A 25,653-nucleotide genomic window follows, 5' to 3' on the forward strand; every position below is an offset into this window, starting at 1 on the left:
TCCAAAGTATAAAATAGTTCACATGGAAAACAATGTACATTATTTGATTTTCATTTTTCACTACATTCATCTTCAATCTTAAACTAACTTGGGCGTTGTTGGAGTGCTAACCTTGCAGATTCACTCCGAGTCGTCGTGTTGAAGATCAACACAACTGATTCAAGACCTTCAGTTCACCAACTGCATCAAGTTCTAGTTCCATAATGGAACATTCGTGTCGTCTGTGAGAATCGACTTCTGATTCCTGCATTTTCCACGATTTCACGATCGCTCTTCAATTCACCAACTAGCAATCTTCACAAATAACCTAATTAAGAATGATCAAAATCGGACGCAAAGACTCGTCGTGTTCGATCTAAGTGATCATTGCCTCAATGTCGATTAATCAAGTTCCGAACCTCTGATTCCCGCGAAATCACTATGAAGTAAGATTAGCAAACGATCTTGGTTCCAAATCCAGATGTACGCTAGAGTTATCGGAGAATGGAGATAATCTCCTTCAAGATCACACTGAAGATTCCTAATTATCCTTCTAATCTCGCACCACCTCAAATATCCGCCTATAGCTCGATACTCGTAGTGGTGACTTCGAAGATATGGCGATCGAAGTATTTCCTCAAGGTAACAAAGGATCTTTGAAGAACGTAGAAGATCGCCTCATTCCAGATCGGGTATATCACGATGAAACTTGTAGTGCTACTAAAGCTACCTAGTTGTGACGAAGTGAAGCGAATTCTCAACACAAACTATCTGCGGTCAAAGCAGCGATCTTCGTAGATAGTGTTACGCATTGCTATGAAGCGCATTATTATACATTTTGACATTAATTTACTACGTCTTCCTTTCATTGCTTAGATTTGGAACGTAGTTGCTTCCAACGGTGTTATACTGGTAAGAATCCTGTTTCGTATGGCGGTTGAGCACTACATTGAGAGATGAGGGTGTCTGGGAAAGTACGTTCGAATATCAAGAACATTGAGCAAACTGCAATTGTGAACCGACCAAAAATCACAGCAGTTTCCACTAATGTAGGAGTCCGTATGCAAGGACTATCACCAATGTCCTCCGAGTATAAATTCACAATCTGACATGAACAAACAACCAAGTAATCAAAGACATCTTTGGCTAGTAGTTACATTTAATTCTTTGACCGATATCGTCGTTCCATAAATAGATTATCAAGGGAAGAAAGCGAGCCAAACTCCATCCGCGAGGGTTGAGGAGAGGGACTTTTAAAGGAATCTCTCCTTCGTCTAACCATAATCTTGGCCCCAGTAGAGTCTGGCCATATTTTAAAAGACAAACTTCCATAAATCTTATAAGCATATCGTTAGTCACACATCGATTGACATGGGCAAGTATTTGTGCTAATGTAAGAGGGGAACATGGGTATAGCCACCTCGTTGGTTCGAAGACATTGCACCGGAACATTCATAAAGACAATTTCGTATCTCCAGAATCCCGAGGTCATCCTCAAGCTATGTTTTCAATGAAGCCAGTCGTCTCGTGTTATCCTCCGACTAAGAAGTCCCAAAAGTGTCCGAAGTTGACCATCACCCTGTTAGGCAGATGAAGACAAGTTCAGAGTCTCCAGTTTCTATTGGCTCCTTTGAGTCTCCTATTGAGTCCCTTCATCCGAACCATGTTTGCTTCGTTTGTATGCACACTCGTAAGAGTGTGTTCTACCAACGTGGAATGATGTTTGACCTCCAGATCTTCAAGCAAATTCTTCAAATGCTTATTTGTAAACTACATTTTGATGATTGATGGATACCATACCTCGCCAAAATACTTATCTTAAACAAATTCAGTGTGTTAGCTGCAATAATTTTTGCTAAGGCCTCCACTTCTATCCACTTTATAAAATAATCGATTGTTAAGATAAGGAATTTCAATTCACCTGGGTCTAGAGGAAATGTGCCAGTAATATCCATGCCCACTTAAAAAAAATACCAGGCCAATGTGAACATGTTTAGCTTGGATGAGGAAGTGTCTTGGATGTATTTATGCTTCTGACCTTGTTCACATTTTTTCCACATATTCTTAGGCATTTTGGACCATAAGTGGTCAATAGTAAGCTTCCTCGAGAACTTTATTAGCTAGGTCCCTGGCTTTGAAGCGTTGCCCGAATATTCCTTCGTGCACCTTAACAAAGGTGTACACAACTTCTTCTCCTTCGAGGCACTTCAACATAGGGTTGATAAGCCCCTTTTAAACAAGACTCCCCAGTTATTGAAATACATGTTGTCTCTTCTCTTTACAAGATTGGATTTGGTTGGATTGATGGGTAGCACACCATGTTCAATATATGTCATGATGAATGAGATCTAGAAAGAGCGCGAGGTGTCTAATGTAGTTACCATATCTACATCAGGAGCTTCTATGCTTGGACTTTCTAGAATTTATTAGATAAAGGATTAGTTGATATCTGAGGTTCTGATGCTTGTCGGCTTAGACAAGACATCTAGCTTGATATTCTTCTCCTTGGAGACATGTAAAATTTCATTTGATATGAACTTATCCATTTTTATCTTGTCAAGTTGATATACTGCTGTAATAAATGATATTTGGTTTTGATTCTCTTTTGATATATCATACCACCAATTGTGACTGCGTCCATAACCTAATATTTTCTACCCCCATCTCAGCTGCGTGTGTGAGGACGATGGTGAAGGCTTTATATTTATCCTAGTTATAGGTAGTTGTGGTGAACTAAAATCATAAGGATACATAAACCACCAAATCAACTTCATTTTCTTATATGAAGCCAACACCATTTCATATGTTGTTAGACGACCCGTACGTGAATGTGACCCATGTATTAGTTGTTTGTGATGTTAATGGGGTCATTTCTACTATGAAGTCCATGAGAACGTAGAATTTGAAAGCTCTCTTGGGAACATATAATAAGATGAAATAGAACATCTCGATAGACCCTTTGGCCAATTTTTCAACCATATCTGACCTCTGAAGGACTTGTTTTAGAGGTAGATATGTTCGTACAATGATGGTGTATACTATAAAGTATCATTGCAACTTTTTGGAGGCGTTCACCAATGCCAACCTTGCTTTCTGTATCTTCGAGTAGCGTGTCTCTGGTCCAACCAAAGCCTTATATATGAACTACATAGGGTTCTTGTTAGAGTTTATTTTTCAAATAAGAACAACATTGACTTTTTCAATAGAGACGACTAAGTAGACAAACAAAACTTCCCCAAAAATCAATCTGGAAAAATTGTGGGGTAGACAAGGTCATTTTTAGTGATACAAACACATGTTCACACTTCGGGGTTCATTCAAATTGCGCTTCTTTCTTCAAATTGTGCTTCTTTTTTCACTAACTTATAAAACGATAACTCATGTTCTCTTGACTTGGAAATTAACTCGTTTAAGGCCGTGAGCATCCTATTTAACTTCATTACTTCTTTTTACGTTAGAGCTTCCATTTTAATAAGTGCCTCACAGTAGTCTGAGTTCTCTTTTATTCCCCCCTCCTTTAGGTAGAAGCCCAAAATTTTACCAGCTCTAATTCTAAAGGTGCATTTCTCTATATTGAGCCTCATATTTTATTGTCGTATCAAAATCATATCATGCATATATACCTCTAGTGTTTCCTTTATTTCTTCCTTGAAGATTTTGTTCATTTTCCTTTTGTATGTTTCTCTTGTGTTCTTCACGCTAAAGGGCATGACATTGTTTCAAAAGTTGGTTCTATCTGTCATAACGACAAATTTTTCCTATCTTCTTCGTACATGGGTATCTGGTTGTAGTCAGAATACACGTCCATGAACGACAACGTTTCCTACCTAACTAAATTATCTACTAGTTTATCGATGTTAGGAAGTGGATAAGATTCTTATGGGATGGCTGGGTTGAGGTTGTTGTAGTCAATGGACATCCTCAATTTCCATAACGCCTTATTGACTAATACAACATTAGATAACCATTTTATATACCTTACTTCATAAATAAAATTGGAGTCAAGTAGGCCCTTGACCATATTTATGGTTGCTTCGATCTTTTTCAAGGATTGTTGTCTCCTTCTTTAAGCCATATAGGGGAAAATGGGTTAATATTCAATTGATGATGACCACACTAGGATCTATGTTGGGAATTTTTTTATTAGAAACTATGAAAAGATCGGTATTTTCTTGAGGCATTTAATGAGTTATTTCCTTACTAGGGCTGGAAAATTAGCCCTTATATAGAGCGATCTTGGAGGAGTCTCGTTAAATTGTATCACTTTGAAGTTACTGTATGAATCTGGTTTCAGGGTTTTCGTTTTGGTCCCTAGTGGTGAGCTAAGTTCATTGCCTCCTAATATTCCATCTTCTCATAAATTGAGGTCAATCACGACGACGACGGTCCTAAGAGTCTTTTATTTTTCTTTACGAATGTGAGAGTGGTAGCTCGAGGATTTTTTAGTATCATTTCGTGTATCATACGAGCCTCGCGTAGATCGGCCCAAAAGACAATTTATTTTCCAGAATCATTGTGATACTTCATCTTCAAGTGGACTAGTGAGGCCATTATATCTAGCTTTGTGAGGAACATTCTCCCTAAGATGCAGTTGTAGACACTTTCAAAAGGGATTACTAAGAAATACAATATCTTCCTTCCTTTTTCCAACAAAAAATAGTAATTTTATGGCTTTGCAAGAGTGAGTGGTGGAATTGTTGAATGCCAGAAAATTCATGCATCCATATGGAAAGAGGTCCGATTGCATAACCCTAACTTCACGAAGTTGTCATGACGTCGTTGTAAGAACAAGATTGGTTATGCATCTGGCCTTATGTTTTGATGATAACCTTACATGTTATCTTAAAGAACAATTGTATACTATAACAATTTCTTTGTGGTGTGTGGCTTTTGCCTTGCAGGTTCTGACTTTGGAAAGAAGGCATGTGGTGTCATCAAGTTCTGAACTCAACATTCTGGAAGAATACTAGTGTTGTGTTATAATGGAAGTCAAGATTTTGGAATGCTGCTTCAGAAACAGTTCTAAGGAACGTTAGTACAAGAGCATCTGATCGTGACTTTGTAAGGAAGCTTTGGAGGGTTTCTAAAGCTTTGCTTATGTATCCCATGTTCTGAAGATGCTGAAGACGGGGTTTTGGTGAACAAGTTATAAAGATCTGAAGACATCTCTTTTGAAGACCAAGTGATGAAGACTCTGAAGACAAGGTTCTACTGAACTGGTTCTGAACACTCAAAGACTTAGGTTCTGAAGATTCAAGTTCTGATCATCTACAACATGCTTCAATCAACAGACAATCAGAAGCCTCTGAAGACTTAGAAGATCAAAGACGGCTAGCATATGATGGTGAGCAAAAAAGTAATAACATAAACAGTGACCTCCACTCTTATAGGGTGGCGTAAGGACATTCCAACCTATACTTGTTATCTACCATTCCCACCATGACCATTGGGGATTTTACAGCTATACTTTGTATTTCCTATTCTACCCTCTAACGGATTTATCCTTATCTATAAAGGAAGCCATTGGAAGAATTTGAAATCAATGAATAAGTTCTAGAAAACTACACCAAAGTGCTGCATAAACTCTGTTAGAGAATTCTTTGTATAGTTTTGTATTTTAAGTAAGGAGCTTTTGTTCGTGTCTTGCTTTCAACACTTTTGTGTTGTTATATTTAAACATTGTGTAATATGCTTATTAGAAGCATCTTTATATACACACTTATAATCAACATTGGCTGATTGGTGCCCTGTGGGACTCAGTATTAGTCAAAAGCCCCGAGAAGACTATGGTTGCGGTCATAGTGGTTTCATGATAAGGATAAGCTGAATTTATTAGGGTTGTCAGCAAGGTTGATCAGTGTTAGTCAGGAGTCTCAAGAAGACATTAGTTGCGGTCATTGTTGTTGTCTGTAATCAGTTTGGCTATAATAGATTAAGTCCTCATTGAGAAGGGAAAATCACCTTGGCGGGTGGACTGGAGTAACTTCGTTAACAATGAACAAGGATAAAATAACGGTGTCATTCATTTTTATTCACTTGTTAACCTTGTGTTTTAAGTTGCAAAAAGATTATATTTGGCGCAACCCAATTCAATCCACCATTTCTTGTGTTTTTAGCACCTTCAGTCGTAAGAACTTCCATCATCAATAAGAATCCCTAACATCAAATGGTTTGCTACATTGACAGTTATAACCAACAGAAGTGTCACATTGGGAATCTCATCCACCTTGTTGTTGCTAAGGAACCCTAAGGTATACTTGTCTTCTTCCTCCCTCCTATTCGCCACTAGTAACCTTAAAGAACCTCGTGTCAAATGTTTTTTGTTTAATTCCCTCTGCTCGATGATTCATTATCAATTGGAGAAACAACGAGGTAAAAGGATAATTTCAAAGTCAGTAAACCTATGGTGACTTCCTGAGAAGGGTCGAGAATCATCGTCGTTTTCGAGCGAGAATCAATGTAGTAATTTGTGACTTTAGAAACAGAAATATCTGATCATGGAAATTCAGGAGAATCAAAAGTCGATTCTCATAAAAGGCGTCGTGGTTCCGTTTAGGAACTAGGAATAGTTGATAATATAGTGAAACATGATTCAGGTGTAGTTGAGTGTGCTACAAATGCAATAGAGGGGATGGACCTGTAAGGTTAACACTCAAACGTCAAGTCAGTGAATTATTGAAAAGTAATTTAAGTGTGAGAATAGGTAAAATACCTGGATCTTGGTGAGTGTTGAGCTTTATATATGAAAGGCAATTAGAACCACCGTAGGCCACCCGACGTGAAACTCAAGGGATTCTTCAATTAAATCTTACTGTGGAGAATCGTATGAGGGCTAAGATTGGGTGTCAGTTCAATTCTCGATTTTCATTTTCAAAAATTACAGAACCAATGAACCCAATTGATGTGTATAATCATCTCATCTTTGTATTCCATGAATATATGGTCCAACACAACATAATCATAAACACAAATAACATAATCATAACACAAATAATATGTGTGTTGCTTCACTTCAAAAAAATTTAGTTAATTTTATATCTCTTTCCATCTTTGAAAATGAATTAGAATTTTATTTTAATTATATTTGTAATTCGATGATGAACTTAATTTTATAATGGTTGTATATGTATTTGATAGTAAACTATCATCATTTCTATATGTATTATAATTTTATTTTTATTAGTTGATGAAAAATTACATTAATTTATTTAATTTGAGGATGAATGTATTAGTATTTAATGATAAATTATCATCATTATTTTAATCATTATATTGTATGAGTTTATTAAATTTTAAATATGTTATATGAATTAATTTAATTTAATTCAATTCGAAGTTATTTGAAAATAAATACTATGAAAAAAATTGTTTAAAAAAATTGTACTATTTCATTCTATTTTTTTACTTTATCATTTTTTAAAACAAAATTTTTCATGCTCTTTGTAAAAATATATATTTCAAATCATTAATCAAACCAAATCAAATTAATTATTTTGATTTAATTTTTTATTTTAAAAAACACATAAAACCAAAAAATTGAAAAGTTAATTAATTTATAATTTTTTGATTTAAAATAAATCTAAATCAAATTGTTACACTCCTAACACCTTGTTATATCATTATTGCGTATATAAAGTGAAAAAGAAGATATATTTTTTATGTACTGAAATAAAGTCTAATTATGTCCTCTTCAAATTCTTGCGACGTCATTCTAGATGATAGCCGTTTATTATAAAAGTTGAAATTGACTTCCTAATTACTGCGTGGTTGGGGATTTGATTTTATTATTTGTTCTTTGTCATGAAAGTCTATTACGATTTCATGTCATCTTTTGACCTTCTGGATGCTTTGAAATGTTTATGGTATGAAGAAGAGCACATACATCATCTATTAAGTGTTATTATTTGGCAATTTATATTGTCATCATAGAACATATGGGGCTGCCTAAAATGTACACTCTGTCATAGCTTGAAAAAATATCCTCCGGTGTCTTTGACCTAAAACTCTTACTACTGTTATTATTATTTTTATTTTGTCTACACCTACTCTTGTTTTATGACAATTATAAAAAATTGTCAAATAAGTGTACATACAAAGTCTATAACACGACTTGAATATCTTAATTCAAGAGTTAAAAAAAGTTGAAGGTCCATGCCTCTTAAGATCGGCTAAAAATGTAAATATAATATTAATAATTTATTATTAAAAAAATTGCGCAACTCAACTTATGCTTTATAAGGTGTTTCGGTTGAGGTTTTATTTTGTTTACTGAAGTAGTATAACTGCATAACTCGAGAATTATAAGTATATATTAAACATTTTGAAAACTATCAAATCTAAATCTTTATATATTTAAATGTAAAAATGAGATGTGTTTGTTATGTTAGGTGTAATTTGTAAAGTTCTAATGAGATAACAATATGTTATTTATTTATGTGAAGAAAAGAATTGTGCATGAGGTGGTTTCTCAAAAAATCGAGTCGTCATTCGTAAATTAGCCTCCTTCAGAGAAACAGACACAGACCTACGAGAAAAAATCCCGAGGTCGCCGAGTCACGGCCATTACATAAGACACGTGACTCCTCCCTTTGATCTTGAAGGAGGAAGTTGTAGATAAACTCCTCCAGATGTGTTCTCGAAAGAAGGGAGAGGTATGAAGAAGACACTTCAATCCCGAAGCAAATGAGAAATTATTTGTCCGCTTGCATCCTTAGTGAGAATGTAGATACGATAAGGGCCAGAAAGGAGGTTAAATAGATTGTTCCCCTTAAAACAACCAAATTCATAAACTATTTATTTTTTAAAAATCAGAGTTAAAATGCGTAAGTAAAAGATAATATGCGGAAGCAAAATATCGTAGATTGATTCAATATCATATGTTTTCTCATTATCATAGAGACAATAGTTCAAACAAAATCATTAACTCCGGTACACTTGAAGCTACTTTGACAAGCAATTTAAATCCAAAAACTTAGAGTCAATACAAATTTAATTAAAGAACCAGCTATTCATCAAATTAAATGTATCGCAGACCTACACTTATGTGATAAAACACTATAATTAGATCAAGTTCTAGATAATATTTCAATGGTGAAACTATATTTACCATACATGATATGATGTAGAAAATTAAAGAGATAAGGATAGAAAAATGTTCTCACGCTATATAGTGGTTCGACAATTCGCCCTCGCTGTCTACTCAACTCTTCGATAAATTTTTACCATCAGAAATGGAAATGTCTTCCACTATGATTAAAGTTAAAGATATCAGTATATGGTACAACGAGTTATTATCAAACCGGACACTGACAACCCAATGCTTTAACCAACGCGGATCTAAAATGATAATTCCTCCTGTTGATGCATATTACTCAACAACTTACATTTAACATCTTCAATGATCTTTATTCACAAACTTGATAGACCCAATGACCCGCTCCAAGCTTCACTTTTGAAGTATCCTTTACTCGGATCTAAAGAAGACTTGTTTGAGCGATTGTTCTATCACCGAATTAGAACAACTCCCAACTTTATTTTGCAAAAACCTTTACCCAGATCCACCAGAGTCTTCCATGGAGTATGAAGAAAACTCTTTTCTTGCTCGATAAGCACCAATCAATAATATGATCAAGAAACAATTTTTTATCCTGATACAAATAACAAAACTTCTCACAAAAAAATTAGATTCCCTAATGTACTTCAAGCTACCTCTCACACTCAATCCTAAGAGTTGATACCAAAAACAACAATTTCTTTGTAAGAGGTTGAAGGTGATAAATAGTATGTAAAAAATCTCACACAACACAACTATACAATTCTCACACTCTAAATATTATAGAAGGTTTCTCATGAGGTTGAATTTAAGAGATAATTTGTTGGTCAATGAAGAAATTTTCTCATGATTTCTCTAAAAATTTCTTAACAAAGAATATTGGGTTTAGATAAATTTTATGGATTTTCAAAACAAAAATATCCAATGGCTTATCAAAGAGTTTCTCTCAATTGTGAAAACCACTCATGATTATGGTATCATCTCAATTAAAACTTGTCAATCTTTAATGAGAGAAAATAAGATGGTTTAAATAAGTTTTATAGGCAAGGCACAAAAAGAAAAAAAACATTGTTATTTGAGTCAAATCATGAGTTATTGTGATTAGAATCAAGGAAAGAATAAAGTGAATCAGAGGTAATGAAATGAAAAAAAATTGTTACAAGTGATTTGAATCAAGTATGGACGTGTGATTTGAGTCAAGCAACGTGTGTGATTCCAATCACACTTAATTTACTCATTGTTGTTCTAAACTTGTCTTTCCTTTTAAACACCCTCTTACATCACTTCAACTAGAATTTTGTCTATCTTCTTTCCATTTTTTATCATCAAGACTTGGTCAATCAGATACTTTTCCAAGTTATTTAAATATTTGTTCACAATATGTCCTATGATTTTTTCGAGGAATTTAATCATGTAAGTAGATGAAAACTTGTATTTAATTTACTGAAAATACCAGTAAACACCAAGCCATAGGGTCCCTTTGTCAATGTTATGGAAGAATACACAAATAATGTGTGATCGAATGGGCAGGAGATGTGAAAACTTCTCTGTTGGTGATTCACGTTGAATTAAGCAAGTTGGGTTTCCCCGAAGAAGTTCATAGTGAGTGTGAAAAATAATTTTCTGACCCAGACGAGTGTGAAGGTTTCAAAAGGTAACTTCAAGATCTGATGGACCAAGGCATAATACAAATCAACAAATGTTGATGTGTTAATGCTATAACTTTATGACAATAAAATCAAGGGATTCTCAAGGCCCCTTGAAATTCTCTATTGTAAAGAAGGCGTCAAACAAGTTGTAAGTGGAGTACAACCAATTGTCATCCAAATCCCATCACTTTTTCCTTACAAAAGTACCAAGGCGGTACCATAGAACTATAATGTCGCAACCCATGTGAATGGTAGTAAGGAAAATTTGGTAAAGGATCCAGTTGAGACAGTGAAAACCAACGTCACTAACGTCTCAAAGGCCAGTGAAATGATCCGAAGTGGTTGAGTCTTTGCGTATGAGTTTACAATGAAATTTATATTAGTAAAAAGTTACATATGGTTAAAAAATCTCATAAATATCTAATTTTAAATTTCTTTTTGTGACAAGATTTTAGTAGTAGATGTCATTTGGGATAAATTACTCCCGATTTTATAAGGGGTAGCAAAAAATTTACCTATTTTTTTAATAGCAAACAAATAATACCAGGTAATCTCAATTATATTTTAACATTAAATATATATAAATTGAGAGTCCAACAAAGGAACGCCATAAGTTTTATAACATGTTTGAATACATGTTAAAAAAATCATAAACGCGTTGGATTTTCACATTAACACATAAACTATCTTTTAGAACTTCTTGAAAATACGGAAGGAGGAGAGATAGACGTTTGCGCTTAAACGCCAAACCAAACGGATACTTTGATGATATTCAATCAACTTTTTCAACTAATTTAAATATTATTTTTTAAATACTTATTTGATTTAATTTGCAAAAAGCTGAGCTAATACTCCACATGCTTGGCTAATTAAATTATCTTTCCCTGTGTATTTAAATCTTAAACTAAAGAGTGGGACTTCATACTTCACGCCTATGAACAAAGCTTAGATGTATTATTATTATTTTTATATACTGTAGTTGTACCCGACAGCCGACATCAAATTTTAGTGAGGCTTTGATAATTGCAGCAACTAATATATATTAATAACACAACATGAAGACTGATGTCAAGCATCACGCAAGAGCCTAACCATTGTTATATTATGAATAAATAAATAAATACACATTAAAAACATATAAATTACGATTATGATAGGTGAATAATGCAAAGGGTCAACCTAATAAACAATTACTACAATGTGAAAAATAAATAAAAAATTTCAAAGTTAAATAAATAGAAAACTGGAAATATTAACAGAATATTTAAGAGTTTTTAAAATCAAAATAAATTATTTAGATATAACTTATAAGCAATGCATCTATCAAGACCGATATAATTTTTTAAAACTATTTAAGAATTTTTGTAAAATTTGCTTTAAAGACACAGCGTTAACGTTTATAAAACTATTTAAGAATTTTTGTAAAATTTGCTTGTAGGAAATTTGATTTTCTCCTCATAAGTGATGATAAAGTGGATTTCGTTTGAGGGCTAGCATTTTATCTTGTATGTTTTGATGCAAAATCAATAATAATATGTTTTAAAGAAATTTCTAATAGAAAGCGATACTTTTTTTTTTATTTTATTTTTATTTTCATATAACGTTGACAAATTAATATTTATAAGTTAACAATTTTAATTTAATGCACACAGAGTTCTTATCAATCACAATGTCTTGACTCATCACGGTTTTATTATTAAGGGTTAAGTATGTTTTTTATCCCTATAAATATTCCAAATTTTATTTTTAGTCTCTATTAAAAAAAATAACATATTTTAATACCTATAAAATTTGTATGAATGAAATTTTAGTCGCTGCTATTTTTTAAAATTTTGAAAACTGTTTAATTACCTTTAAAATTTTAAATTTTTGAATGATTTTTTCATATGTGTTTAGAATACTAAAAAATATTTCTATATCAAATTATAAAATTTTTTAAACCGAGAAGAATTAAATATGAATTTTTTAAATTTCAAAAGATAATGATAAAAGTAATGCAAATCTCGATTTAGAAATCAAATTTTGAGTTTTTTTTTCCGAGGAACTTTTATAACGTTATAAACATGTCTGTAAAGCAATCATTCAAAAATACACACCGGTTTAGCAGTAGAGACTAAAACTACGTGCATAATAATTTTGTGGAGACCAAAATATGTCCTTTTTTTAAGAGGGACTAAAAACAAAATTTGAAAATTTATAGAGACCAAAAACATATTTAACCCTATTATTAATTAGATTGAATAGTCTGTATGCTCTAGTCTTATGATATCCTACTAGGATCATAGTTTCACTTTTACATCAAGTTTCCTTTTATTGCATCAGGAACATGCTTGTAGCAAATAGATCCAAATACTTTCAGATGACTCTCTGATGGTCGTTTGTCACTCCATACTTCTTCAAAAACCTTGTTTTTCAATTTCTTGGTAGGGCACCTGTTCAGAATATAAATAATAGTAGTGACTGCTCCACCTCATAACACTACAAGAAAAAATGAGTTTTACGACACATGGGTTGCGACAGTTACCATAAAACTGCCATTAATCCTGGACTGCGACAGTTGTCACGACAGTTAGACCCAACAGTCGCATATTTTTTAGCATGTTGAATAACATAATTGCGACAGTTACGATAAAACTGCCCTTATTCCTGGACTGCGACAGTTAGACCCAACTGTCGCAGATTTTTTGGCATGTTGAGTAACATAATTGCAATTGTTACCAAAGAGCCGCCCTCTTTCCACACTTGCGACTGTTTGAGCAAACTGTCGCGACTACTTTACCCAATCATAATCATTACTTTTTTATTCTTTTATTTTCTCATTTTTTCTTTCATTTTTTTACTTCCCTACCTTTTCACTTTTATTATTTAATTATAATAATAATAATTACTAATTATTATTATTTATATTAATAATAGTAGTATTTATAATATAACAGTAATATCAATACATATTCAATAAAAAATAGAATTATAGTACCAACCTATTAAAAAATGAGAAAGCTTTCAAAGTTCAAACGCATATTGTTTCTTGCTCAGGAATCTCAAATTCTTCCTCTTGCACCGACAACCTTCCTTCTTTCGGTTCACCGTCCTCAGTTATCCATAAATCGTCCTCCGCCCTCGTCTTTATCATGACCTTGGTTAGCTTCTTCCTCTCTATATCTTCTCTCATAGAAATTTATGGTTTCTCTCAATGTTTCAACTCTTTCTTGCAAAACCCTAAAACTCACTAAAATTTGACCCATCTTTCTTTCTCCTTATATATCAATCAATTGTAGCAATATAGAACAATAAGAAGGTTTAATTTCTATGAAAAAAAGTGATTTAGGGTTTAAGTTTTATCAACCAGAAAAATGTTGATTTTATACTCTTGTATCTAAAAAGTTTATTTGATTAAGTGTTAGAGCTTTAATGATGATAGACTACTGAGGAAGAGTGTCACGAGTATATGAATGTGAATGCCTTTGTTTATTTAATATTTGAGTTGTTATTCATTCTGCAGGTGACCGTGTTTCAATTTATAGTGTTGTGTAAGCTTTGAAGATTTAAGATTGGGCTATTAAGGTAGCTAGCCAGGAGGAATTAATGGATGCAATGGAAGCTAGTTTAATTGGAGTTTTTATATCTTTTCAAGCCTCTGCTTTTCGGACTAATACACCATGTAGTGTCTCAGATTGATGTAGCGGACAGAAGTTGAGCCTATTGCTTCTTCTGCAGCTGGAACTCCAAGTGAGCCAATGAACATCATGATTGTCTTGCAACCTGTGCTCAAGAAGTCACTAGCAAATGGTGTAAGTGTGATTGATTGTTCCTTTGTGAAATTCTATGGTTATCACATTTTATTAGTCAATTATTACTTGGTTAGGCTTTGAAATACTTATCTGGATCATGGTTTATTTCTTAGCTTTATTTTGTTTTTATCGTGCTAATTATTGTTGGCCTTTTCCTTGCATTTGTGTAAGATTGATTCTAAGGGAAAAGCTTGGAAAATGATTGGCTGCTCCTGTGCGGTTTGTCAAGGAATGACCTTAAGAACCAATATTTTTAAAATGGTACGTATTTATCCCAAAAATTTTGCTTGTCAATGTTAAGCTACTTGTTCTCTTGTTTTTATTGGGTAAACTTTTATGTATGCATTCACTACAAGAAAAATTGTATTTTACCACAAATGGATAAGGGCAGGTCTTACTTATTTGTCATAACTTGTTAGTAGAGGCAGTTAATGCGGCAGTTAATCACATAAGCTGAGTGGTGGCGTGGAATCTTGGCGGGCTTCTATCGAAGTGTAAAGGCTACTCAGATGGGATTATCACTTAATGTTGGTCAGTGTTCCAGTCAACCTTCGAACTCTGGCTCTACCAAAAATTTACCCTTAAATGCATTTCAATGTTTTTCTTCTGATTTATTTTTTCTGCTAGACATGTCATGATATCCACGGTGTTCATAGAACCACTCCCCATGATTGACATTGTAGCTCAAATATTAGGAGAAGAGGTTCACTTAAAGCCATTGTCGGATGCAGATCGCATCAAGGTAAGAAATTTATTTTACCATGGAAACTTGAAAGGGAAGCACTATTTTCTGACCAAGAAATATTTATGATATGACTCAAGCAGATTAAGAAAGCCTTAAGAGGTGTGAAAGTAAAAATTACAAGGGCATGTGAATGTAGAAATGACAGAGCCTCAACAAGGTTAGCTTTGGACACCACTTGTATCTTATTTCTCTTGTAACATTTTCAATGTTTCTTTCCCCTGTTTCCAAAAATTTGATAGCAAGCAATATCTGAACTGTGCATGTTGACATATTTTAAAAACCATTTTTTAACTGTCAGATTTCACAATATTAACTTATTTGCAACTCTGTTCGATTGCGTCTTTTTAAAATTAAAAAAATATGTGAAATGTAGCATTTGAGATGGTTCTACAAATATCTAATATTGGTAGGTATTGATTGATTTTGTTTTGTCAAAAGAAGCATCATGTCATGATGTTTGGAAGTATATTTATAGAATCTTCATGTGTATACAAAAAGGAAATTGGCAAAAAGGGAGAAGCTAGAATAAATGAAGCCTATGGATCCAGGCTCTTCTGCGATGGCAGCATCAAAGGCTGTGTTAGCGGGTGTCTAGCTAAGAAATTGTTGCAGTTGCTCATTGTTTATTGGAAGCAGTGAGAGGTATGTCACTCAGTCTGAAATCTCACAAATCAAATTTGTTTTTATCGCATGGTTGTTTTTGTTTTCCCTACTTTTGCTTAATATCATTTAGTGAATTGCATTGCTTTGTGAATTATGATGCTTGTTGCTAAGCTTATAAGATAAGTACACCGGGTTTTTGATACAAATCTTAACATCTCTTTCGCATATTTCTTACTCTTTATTTATTCTCTCAAAAAGTTGTTTTAGATTCTTAATGAAATACTAAGTTTTTTACTTATTAAACCTTGAATTTGAGATTTTTGTGTGTGTCTGATTGTGTCAAAGAATGGTTTTCTACATGTAGTTGGTTAGATCAACAATTTAGTACTTCTTAGTGAGTAGCATGTTGGTACAAGTGATTAGTGTTAAAGTTCATGCTTGTGAATAGATGATATTAAGAGTTGGAATAAAGTTAGAGTTTAGTTTTTTATTTTGTTTTTTATAATAATACTAAAAAATTGGGGATGAAATAATTACTTTTGATACACTTAAAGTTTAAGATCAATAGTATTATTCTAAAGAGTATATTATTTTAATACTTTTTTCAGGGATTAAAATCACGTTGATTGTAGATGTTTTTCTGAAACTAGCCACCGGATTGAAGATTATGGGTCATCAAGAAGGATTGATTGGATTGAAGAAAATGGGTCATCAAGAATTTTTCTATGTATTTTGGGCATTATAATGCTTATTATTATATCATTAGAATTTGTTATTATAACATTAGAATTTGATATTTTTTCGGTATATTGTACTACATGATTATGAAACTAGTATTTTTTGACATTATGATTTTTTGGCATTATGATTTTTTGGCATACAGAATAAAATATTAATCTTTAAAGAAAAATATAATACTATAAATAAAAAAATTGAGATTATAATAAATTAAGTAAAACAATCTAATAATAAAGAATATTATTTAAAAAATAGAATATTATAAATCAAATTATGATAGTTTTTAATGTCAGAATTTCAAACTCACGACGGTTTGAAACCGTTGCAAATTGAATTGAAAAAATAATTTAGCCTCATATTCACGACTGTTTATAACCGTCGTTACTAGCAAATTACGACATTTTCTTAACCGTCGCGATTTCACCGACAGTTGGGGTGACAGTTTTAGCAACCGTCGCAATAACCCCTGCCGACACACATTTCTGCGACAGTTATGCAACCGTCGCGCCTTGAAGATTGTGGCGGTTCAAACCGTCGTAACTTGCCAAAATCAACCGTCGCAATTTGCCAATTTTCTTGTAGTGTAAGGATTTTAGCAAGTTCTTTTGCTTTAACATGCATCTAGCTATATCCAATACAATCTTATCTCTTCTTTCTACTATTCCATTATACTGGGGCGTGTAAGGAGCAGTTACCTCATGATCGATATCATGTTTTGCACAAAACTCTTCAAATAACTTGGATGTGTATTCACCAGCTCCATATGTTCTCAGAACTCTGATCTTCTTATCACTTTGGTTTTTGATAAGTGTTTTGACTCTCTTAAAGATTGAAAATACTTCTTCTTTGTGCCTGATCACGTAGGTCCAAAGCTTTTGACTATACTCATCGATAAATGAGACAAAGTACTTGTTTCCACCAATGATATGATCCTCAAATGGGCCACATACATATGGATGTACTACTTCTAGTATGCAGGAGGATCTCATTGACATAGTCGAAACTAAAGACTTTTTGGATTGCTTCCCTATTAAGCAACCTTGACAGAGTTTGTCGGGCATCACAAGGCTTGGTATACCGATTATCATATCTTGAGTAATCATTTGATTGAGTGACTTAAAGTTCGAATGGCCAAACCTCAACTTCCATAACCAACTATGCTTGTGGTCGACAACTGTTTTTAGACATTATACCTCAGTCGAACGGATCATGGTCTAAAATGTCATATTCTTCAACAAAGGAGATTTTAAGAACAAATTATTTTGGGTGTCGAACAATTCTAAGGCTTCATTTTTCATAACCACTGAGAAAACTTTTTCGACTACTTGTCAAACACTTAGCATATTTCACTTCATTCTAGGTACATAAAGTACATCTTCGATCATAGCTTTTGCTCCTTTATGCCTTTGAATAACTATGTTACTAGTACCTTCTTCTTGCAACGAGCTATTATTTGCAAGCCTGACTTTGCTCTTCTTCGACTCGTCAAAATCTGCCAACCATATTCTTTGACTAGTCATGTTATTCGGGCAACCTGTGTCGAGGAACCAGATCTTGGAGTCCACATGTTCATTTCTAATTGCAGCCATAAGCACCATACCTTCAGAATAATTTAAATCTTGACGTGCAAGGTTTTCTCCTTCATCATCCTTGCCTTTTGTCGCTCCCTTGTCTTTCTTGTACCAACAATTTTTGGCCAAATGACCCCACTTTTCACAGTTTTAGCACTACACGCTTTTCTTCTCTTGTTTGTCTTTCTGATACGAGGTTCCTTCTCCTCTTTTTGAGGATTCAGAAGCCCCATCACCAACCTTATGCTTTTGATGGTTCATCCAAGACTTCTTGCTCTAAATCTTGTCTTGTTTACCCTTAAACTTGTTGGAACCAGTGTGCTTCTTCCATGTTTGGATCTACAATGTTTGTATCTAAATCTTGAACCCTTTTCCTCTCGACAATCCTTAACTCATTTTCCCCTAACAAACCAACCAAATCTTCCAATTTTAAGGTTGCAACATTGTTGGACTCTTGAATGGCTATGATAATATGATCAAAGTAAAAGATCAAGGTATGTATTATCTTCTAAACTATCATCTTATCAGTTAGGACTTCACCACAAACTTTCATGAGAGGGACAAGATTTTGTACCTTCGAGACATAGTCTGCAATATTTTTATGTTCTCCCGTCTGCAGTAACTCACAATGTCTGCGACTTGACACCTTTAACATTCTCACCTCCTTCATAATATTTGACAAGAACATCCCATGCCTCCTTCGCCGATTTAGCAAGAGAAATTCGATCAAAATTTTCCGCATCTACTGCCGATTGAATACAAAATGCAACCTTGCAATCTTTTTTCTTGGCATCCTTGCGGTTGATACTCTTTGTGAATACAAGATTACACTCTAAGATGTTTTTGATTTATGGCAAACTCAAATGAGCATCCAAACAACAAGGAGGAATCGGAAAAGCAAAGCATTTAATCACTCATAAAAGCACAGGATGATCTACTATGCATAAAGGTCGACTCAACACAAGCTGAACAAGAAAAATGCAGAAAATCAGCAGTTAGGTCGACCTACTGTCAACCCAGGTCGACCTAAAATGAAGAAAAAGCCATATACTGCTGCTAGGTCGACTCACAGACCATTTAGGTCGACGTAAAATGAAGAAATCTTCATATCAGTCTGCTAGGTCGACCTACATAACAACTAGGTCGACCTAATCTGAGAAAATCTTCCCAGAACGCATCAGAAGAGGATTCTGGTCGACCTACTCCTTCAACAGGTCGACCTAACTGGGAGCAAACTTCAGCAAGCACTGCTAGGTCGACCTAACCCCTACAAGAGGTCGACCTAACTGATCAAGAAAGTCCAAAAATCAGTTTTTCTTGGTTCCAACTGTTATGCAATCATATATATTGTGCAAGGCTTAATTATTCAACAACACCAACGACTGAAAGATACACAAACGCTTCTCATCTTTGTTCTTCATCATCTCCAACACAATTACACATAATCATTCTTGCGTTGCGGGTTAGTGATGAGTTCGATAACGTCCATGGAACGGAATTGAAGATTCCTAGTGGGTGAAGGTTTGTGGGGTTTGTTGGTGAATAAAATCTGCGGGTTTTGTCCTCCACGACGGGTGGTTCTTGGGGGTTTTTATCAAGAGGCGTTCATTGAGGATTCGGATGAGTGTAACGATTGAGGAACGGGGAGTTCAAGGAATCAAGACACTGCAGAAGGGAATCAAAGTGAAGCTCTTGGATAACCTTGATCTTGCTCAAGATTAAGGGGGAAGAAGATTCAAAGGATCGACATAATTGGTTTATCGTTTATCGCTTTGTTATCTTCTTTGTATATACTACTTTCAACATTAATGAAAGATTACCCAATTTCAATTTGGAATTGGGGGCAGACGTAGTCGTAGCGAGGACGATCGACAAACTGCCTAAACAAATATCGTGTTCTTGTCGCTTTTACCTTTTCATTTACAATCTGTTCATATTTGGTTATAATAGCAAATTGATCAACGATTCGAGTGTTAAGATTGTGAATTAAGTACGTACATAAACATCACAATCCATCACACATTGAATTACCTTCAATTTGATCATTATCACCAAGTGTTTGTATATTTGTTTCTATCACTCTTACTGCATTGCAAACATTGTCCATCATACAAAAAGTTAATCTGATTTTCAATAAGAGAAACGCCTTGATTCTGCAACATATACTCTTATCATTTACCTCAAGTCTTTGACTGGTTTTTAAACACATATATAATCGTTTCGATAGTGGTTCGGAATAGACGCGAGTAGATTCAGAATCACTTCCGCTGAAAAGTCGTTCAAATCCGTAAAACTGTGAACGATCTATTCACCCCCCCTCTAGATCCTAAGGCCAGCGTCTAACAAGTGGCATCAAGAGCTCTGGTTTATTCCGTGCTACGTGAAACACTTATTGGAAAGATGGCTTCCGGACCTAAAGGGGCTCATAATAGAGCTCCAGTTTTCAACGGCGAAAACTACGGCTATTGGAAGGATTGTATGTGTGTCCATATCAATGCAATTGATAGGAACATCTGGACAGCTATTGTCAATGGTCCATTTCAGATCACCATGACAAATGCAGCTGGTGCAGTTGTTCCAAAACCAGAAGATACTTGGAATGCTGAAGATGAAAAGAGATATGCATACGATTGGAAAGCGAGAAACATTCTAATCTCAGCTCTAGGAGTTGATGAATACTATCGCGTTTCCCATTGTAGATCAGCTAAAGCTATGTGGGACACATTGCAAGTTGCCCACGAGGGAACGGATGATGTAAAACTAGCTAGGATCAATACGTTAACTCAAGAGTTCGAACTCTTCCACATGGAAGATGGTGAATCCATCGAAAACATGCAGAAGAGATTCGTTCATCTGAAAAATCGGTTAAATTCTCTTGATAGACCTGTTTCCAATGCAGTTGCTACTAACAAAATCTTAAGATGTTTGAACAGGGAATGGCAACCCAAAGTTACAGCAATTAAGGAAGCAAATGATCTCAACACTTTAGACATTACCACTCTTTTTGGTAAACTAGAGGAACATGAACAGCATCTTAAATGCCTTGACATGCATGAGAAAAGGGCAAAGAAAGAAAAGAACATGGAGAAAGAGGTAGAGAAGAAGTCAATAGCTCTAAAAGCTTCGAGCTCCAAGACCTCAAAACGAGAGCCAAAGGATAGTGACACAAGTGATGACGAAGACTCCGATGATGAGGATATGGGACTGTTTGTGCGAAGATACAACAAATATGTAAAGAAAAATGGAGCAAAGCATTCTAACAAAGGATTGATCAACTATAGAAAGCAATCAACTAAGTTCAAACAAGATGACAACAACAAAGGAAAAATCAAAGGGCTATGCTTCAATTGTGGGAAAGCCGGTCACTACAAACCGGATTGTCCATACCTTGAGAAAGAAAAAGAGAAGAACCAAAGCAAAGGCCATAACAAATCTAAAAGAGCCTACATAGCATGGGAAAGTGATTCATCTAGTGAAAGCTCATCAAGCGATGAAGAAGAATTAGCAAACTTATGCTTTATGGCTCATCAATACAAGAGAAAGAAAGCTGTAAGTCATCTTAAACCTGAACTTGTAGATAAGGTATCTCATGATCAATTGAAATTAGCTTTTGAAAAACTACATAGAGATGCAATTGAAGCATTCAAACTTTTGGCCTCAAATAAGAAAATCTTTTCATACCTTGAATCAAAAGTTGAGAAGACCGAAAAGGATATGGAAGCTTTAAAACAATCTATGTTAGACATTCAAAAGGATAAAGTTGATATCGACCCTACGTCATGGTTTGGTTGTGAGACATGTCACATTTGGCAAAAAGAAGTGAGAGATTTAAAAACCAAATTGGACAAGGCTCTACAACCTAAAGTGACCTTTGCGGTTGATCCAAACAAATTCAAGAGATCTTATACTCCGCCATATAGCAAATACACCTTCGTACCTAAAGCATCAACCGGTAAAACGGTATATTCTCCTCATATTACCTGTCATTATTGTTGCAAAAAGGGACATACTATTGAAAAATGCAAGTTTAGGAGAATCTTAGTTCCTAAAGGCGTATTTCAATGGTTGCCTAAGTGTAACAATGTCTGTACTCACCATCTAGGACCCAATGAAGATTGGGGACCTTCCACTCTAAATTAATTTTGCAGGAAAAGCGTCTTGACATCATTGATAGGTGATGATTCCATTGATAAAGGATGTTCAAGACACATAAAAGAAGGCATATATCTCTTGATATGTCACCTATGAAGACTGAAAATCAAAAGATCTACACTTAACAAGAGGGTGTCACACAATGAAGACAGAACACCTACATATTGAGAAAGCGGTAACATGCACATTGTTCACTTCCAAAAATTTCATTGATTCTATAATATGCTATCAATTAACATGCTTATAGTGACTTCATGTATGTTTATTCATATATCTCGATTTAATACATGTTTTCATCATTCTCATTCATAACATATCATAATTTGGGCATACAAGCAAAGAACAAAGCAAAAATACATCATATAGAAACATTTCTAAGGCCTTTTTCATCATCTAAGGGAACTTAGGTCGACCTACTCTGTTCTTGAGTCGACCTACAGAAGAATCTTCTTTTCAGAAACTAAAAAGGCCCAGTTGCGTCGACCTACTCATAATTTAGGTCGACCTAAATTGGTCGGTTTTCATGTTACTTCTGTTAGGTCGACCCAGCCACACTTTAGGTCGACCTACTGCGTTAATTTTTCCATATTTGGGTCTGTTAGGTCGACCCGACCCACTCTCATTCATTCAAAACATTCCATCTTTTCATCCCCTCTCATTCTCATCACATTTGGTACGGCTAACCCTAACTCCTCAAACTCAAAACTGTTCAAAATCATCCTTCTTACACAAAATCATCAACAACTATGCCTCCAAAATCAAGAAAGGGAAAGGAAGTTGCATCTGGATCATCCTCACAACCGGTAAGTGCTGTAGCCCTTGTTCACCCTGATTGTAGAGATAATTTTGAAAAATGGCAAATGAAAAGGAAGGTAGTGAAGCAGTATATCTTCAATAGACATGTTGCTAAAAATATGCATATTCCTGAAGTTGTGAGTCTTATTGAGCATCAAAATGTTCATCCCCTTTTGGAATGTGCCACACCATACTGTGAGAACACTGTTAGGGCATTCTATGCAGGGTTCACAAGAGAGGCAGGCTGTAATTTTAGGTTTAAGATGGGGTCAAGATCTCATATCGTTAACAAACGTGCTTGGATTAGTATCTTTGGTCTCAACATTGTAGGCGATGAATTACGTATAGAAGACGGGGACGTACCGGGAATCTATGATCATGTGGCCTACATGAAGTCTATCCTCAAAGATCCTCCTGTCTTTGACAAACCTAATGAAACAATAACAGCCGGTCACCTGAAGAGAGATCCTAGGCTTCTAAATTGGGTCATCTCAAGAGTCATTCGACCACGAGCAGGCGGATTTTCCAGAATTGAAAGGAATGAAATTGTGTTGATGTACTTGATCCAAAACAGAACACGTGTGCACTGGCCACACTTTCTAACTGCTAAGTTTGAGGAAGTAAAGCAGAAGACTACTGCTCTTTGCTATGGCTCGATCATACAAACAATTGTGAACCATTTCGGCATGAAGCTCGATGGATTATCATACATTAACATGAAACAGAACCAGGACTTTTCCCAAACAACCTTAACCCTCATGGGATATCATTGGGATCCAAATAGGGGAACCTATTATCTCATTCAAATGGGGACCGGAAAAATCATATACAACTATGATGATCCTACAGAATTTGGTCACACTGCAGAAAATGAAGAAGAAGGAAATGATCAAGAAATAGCAAATGATGAGGATCATACCATGGAAGACGCAGCTCATGACACGGATGCAAATTGGAGATATGTTCCGCCACAACAAGAGGATATCCCTTGGGGATACACAGCTCCACCTCCTCCTGATCAATCCAACATAATATCTATGCTTGAAGCTATGCAACTTCAACAACAGCAGAACTTTGAAACTCAACAGCTTCAATTTCAAACAATGCAGCAGCTTCAACAAGATAGATATGAGGAACAACAACGTCAATATCAATCGTTGTACGGCTTGGTTCAGGAACAAAAGAACGATTTTGAGACGTTTGCATCCAACTCCGTATTGAGGCAGAATCAGTTTGAGGAAACGGCATTGCATCTCCATGCTAACATAAGCCAAAGCTTCAACACTCTTAACATGTCTGTGCTGGATTTGTTGGAACAGGTTGAAGAAGATCGACCTCATACATTTCAAAGAGGAAGAGGAAGAAGGGGCAGGCGTTAGGACATATTGTTTATCATATCATCATTTCATTGCATTTCATGTCATTAAGCTTTTTTTTGTTAAAAACATTATATGATGTAGTACTCTCTGCTTTCTTTTATTAATCTCTTGAACTACTATGTATGTTGTTGGTTTTCTTTAAAACATGTTTAGTTCTTATGATTTCACCATTTACATGTTATCTATCTCCATGACTACCGATATTCTTTATTTCTCTTGTTACTCTTCTACTCTGTTTTCTTTGTTTCTCTTTTTGATGTTGTCAAAGGGGGAGATAGATACAATAGATGCTGAGTGTACGGGGGAGCTTTGTGGAGAGATTGCTTGGTTGAGAAATAGATGTTGGATGTACGGGGGAGCCTTGTTGAGTCTGTGTCACTTACTACCAAAGCTTTTGACTATTGGTTTGCCACCATCAAAAAGGGGGAGTATGTGAATACAAGATTACACTCTAAGATGTTTTTGATTTATGGCAAACTCAAATGAGCATCCAAACAACAAAGAGGAATCGGAAAAGCAAAGCATTTAATCACTCATGAAAGCACAGGATGATCTACTATGCATAAAGGTCGACTCAACACAAGCTGAACAAGAAAAATGCAGAAAATCAGCAGTTAGGTCGACCTACTGTCAACCCAGGTCGACCTAAAATGAAGAAAAAGCCATATACTGCTGCTAGGTCGACTCACAGACCATTTAGGTCGACGTAAAATGAAGAAATCTTCATATCAGTCTGCTAGGTCGACCTACATAACAACTAGGTCGACCTAATCTGAGAAAATGTTCCCAGAACGCATCAGAAGAGGATTCTGGTCGACCTACTCCTTCAACAGGTCGACCTAACTGGGAGCAAACTTCAGCAAGCACTGCTAGGTCGACCTAACCCCTACAAGAGGTCGACCTAACTGATCAAGAAAGTCCAAAAATCAGTTTTTCTTGGTTCCAACTGTTATGCAATCATATATATTGTGCAAGGCTTAATTATTCAACAACACCAACGACTGAAAGATACACAAACGCTTCTCATCTTCGTTCTTCATCATCTCCAACACAATTACACATAATCATTCTTGCGTTGCGGGTTAGTGATGAGTTCGATAACGTCCATGGAACGGAATTGAAGATTCCTAGTGGGTGAAGGTTTGTGGGGTTTGTTGGTGAATAAAATCTGCGGGTTTTGTCCTCCACGACGGGTGGTT

General features: G+C 35.0%; 1 long non-coding RNA gene across 4 annotated transcripts; it reads left to right on the plus strand.

Moving 5' to 3' along the window:
* The first annotated feature begins 13,660 nt into the window (after window positions 1–13,660).
* On the plus strand, window positions 13,661–16,665 carry LOC131655804 (uncharacterized). 4 transcript variants are annotated; one of them, XR_009299886.1, is made up of 8 exons: window positions 13,662–13,820; window positions 14,183–14,471; window positions 14,643–14,732; window positions 14,891–15,002; window positions 15,099–15,213; window positions 15,297–15,373; window positions 15,715–15,858; window positions 16,428–16,665. It is a non-coding gene; the product is annotated as an uncharacterized LOC131655804 (long non-coding RNA). The 4 variants fall into 4 exon arrangements; XR_009299888.1 differs by having other exon boundaries at window positions 14,894–15,002; XR_009299885.1 differs by having other exon boundaries at window positions 13,661–13,820; window positions 14,183–14,732.
* The last annotated feature ends 8,988 nt before the right edge of the window (window positions 16,666–25,653 follow it).

Source organism: Vicia villosa, linkage group LG3, assembly GCF_029867415.1.
Source record: "Vicia villosa cultivar HV-30 ecotype Madison, WI linkage group LG3, Vvil1.0, whole genome shotgun sequence".
Classification (NCBI taxonomy): domain Eukaryota; kingdom Viridiplantae; phylum Streptophyta; class Magnoliopsida; order Fabales; family Fabaceae; genus Vicia; species Vicia villosa.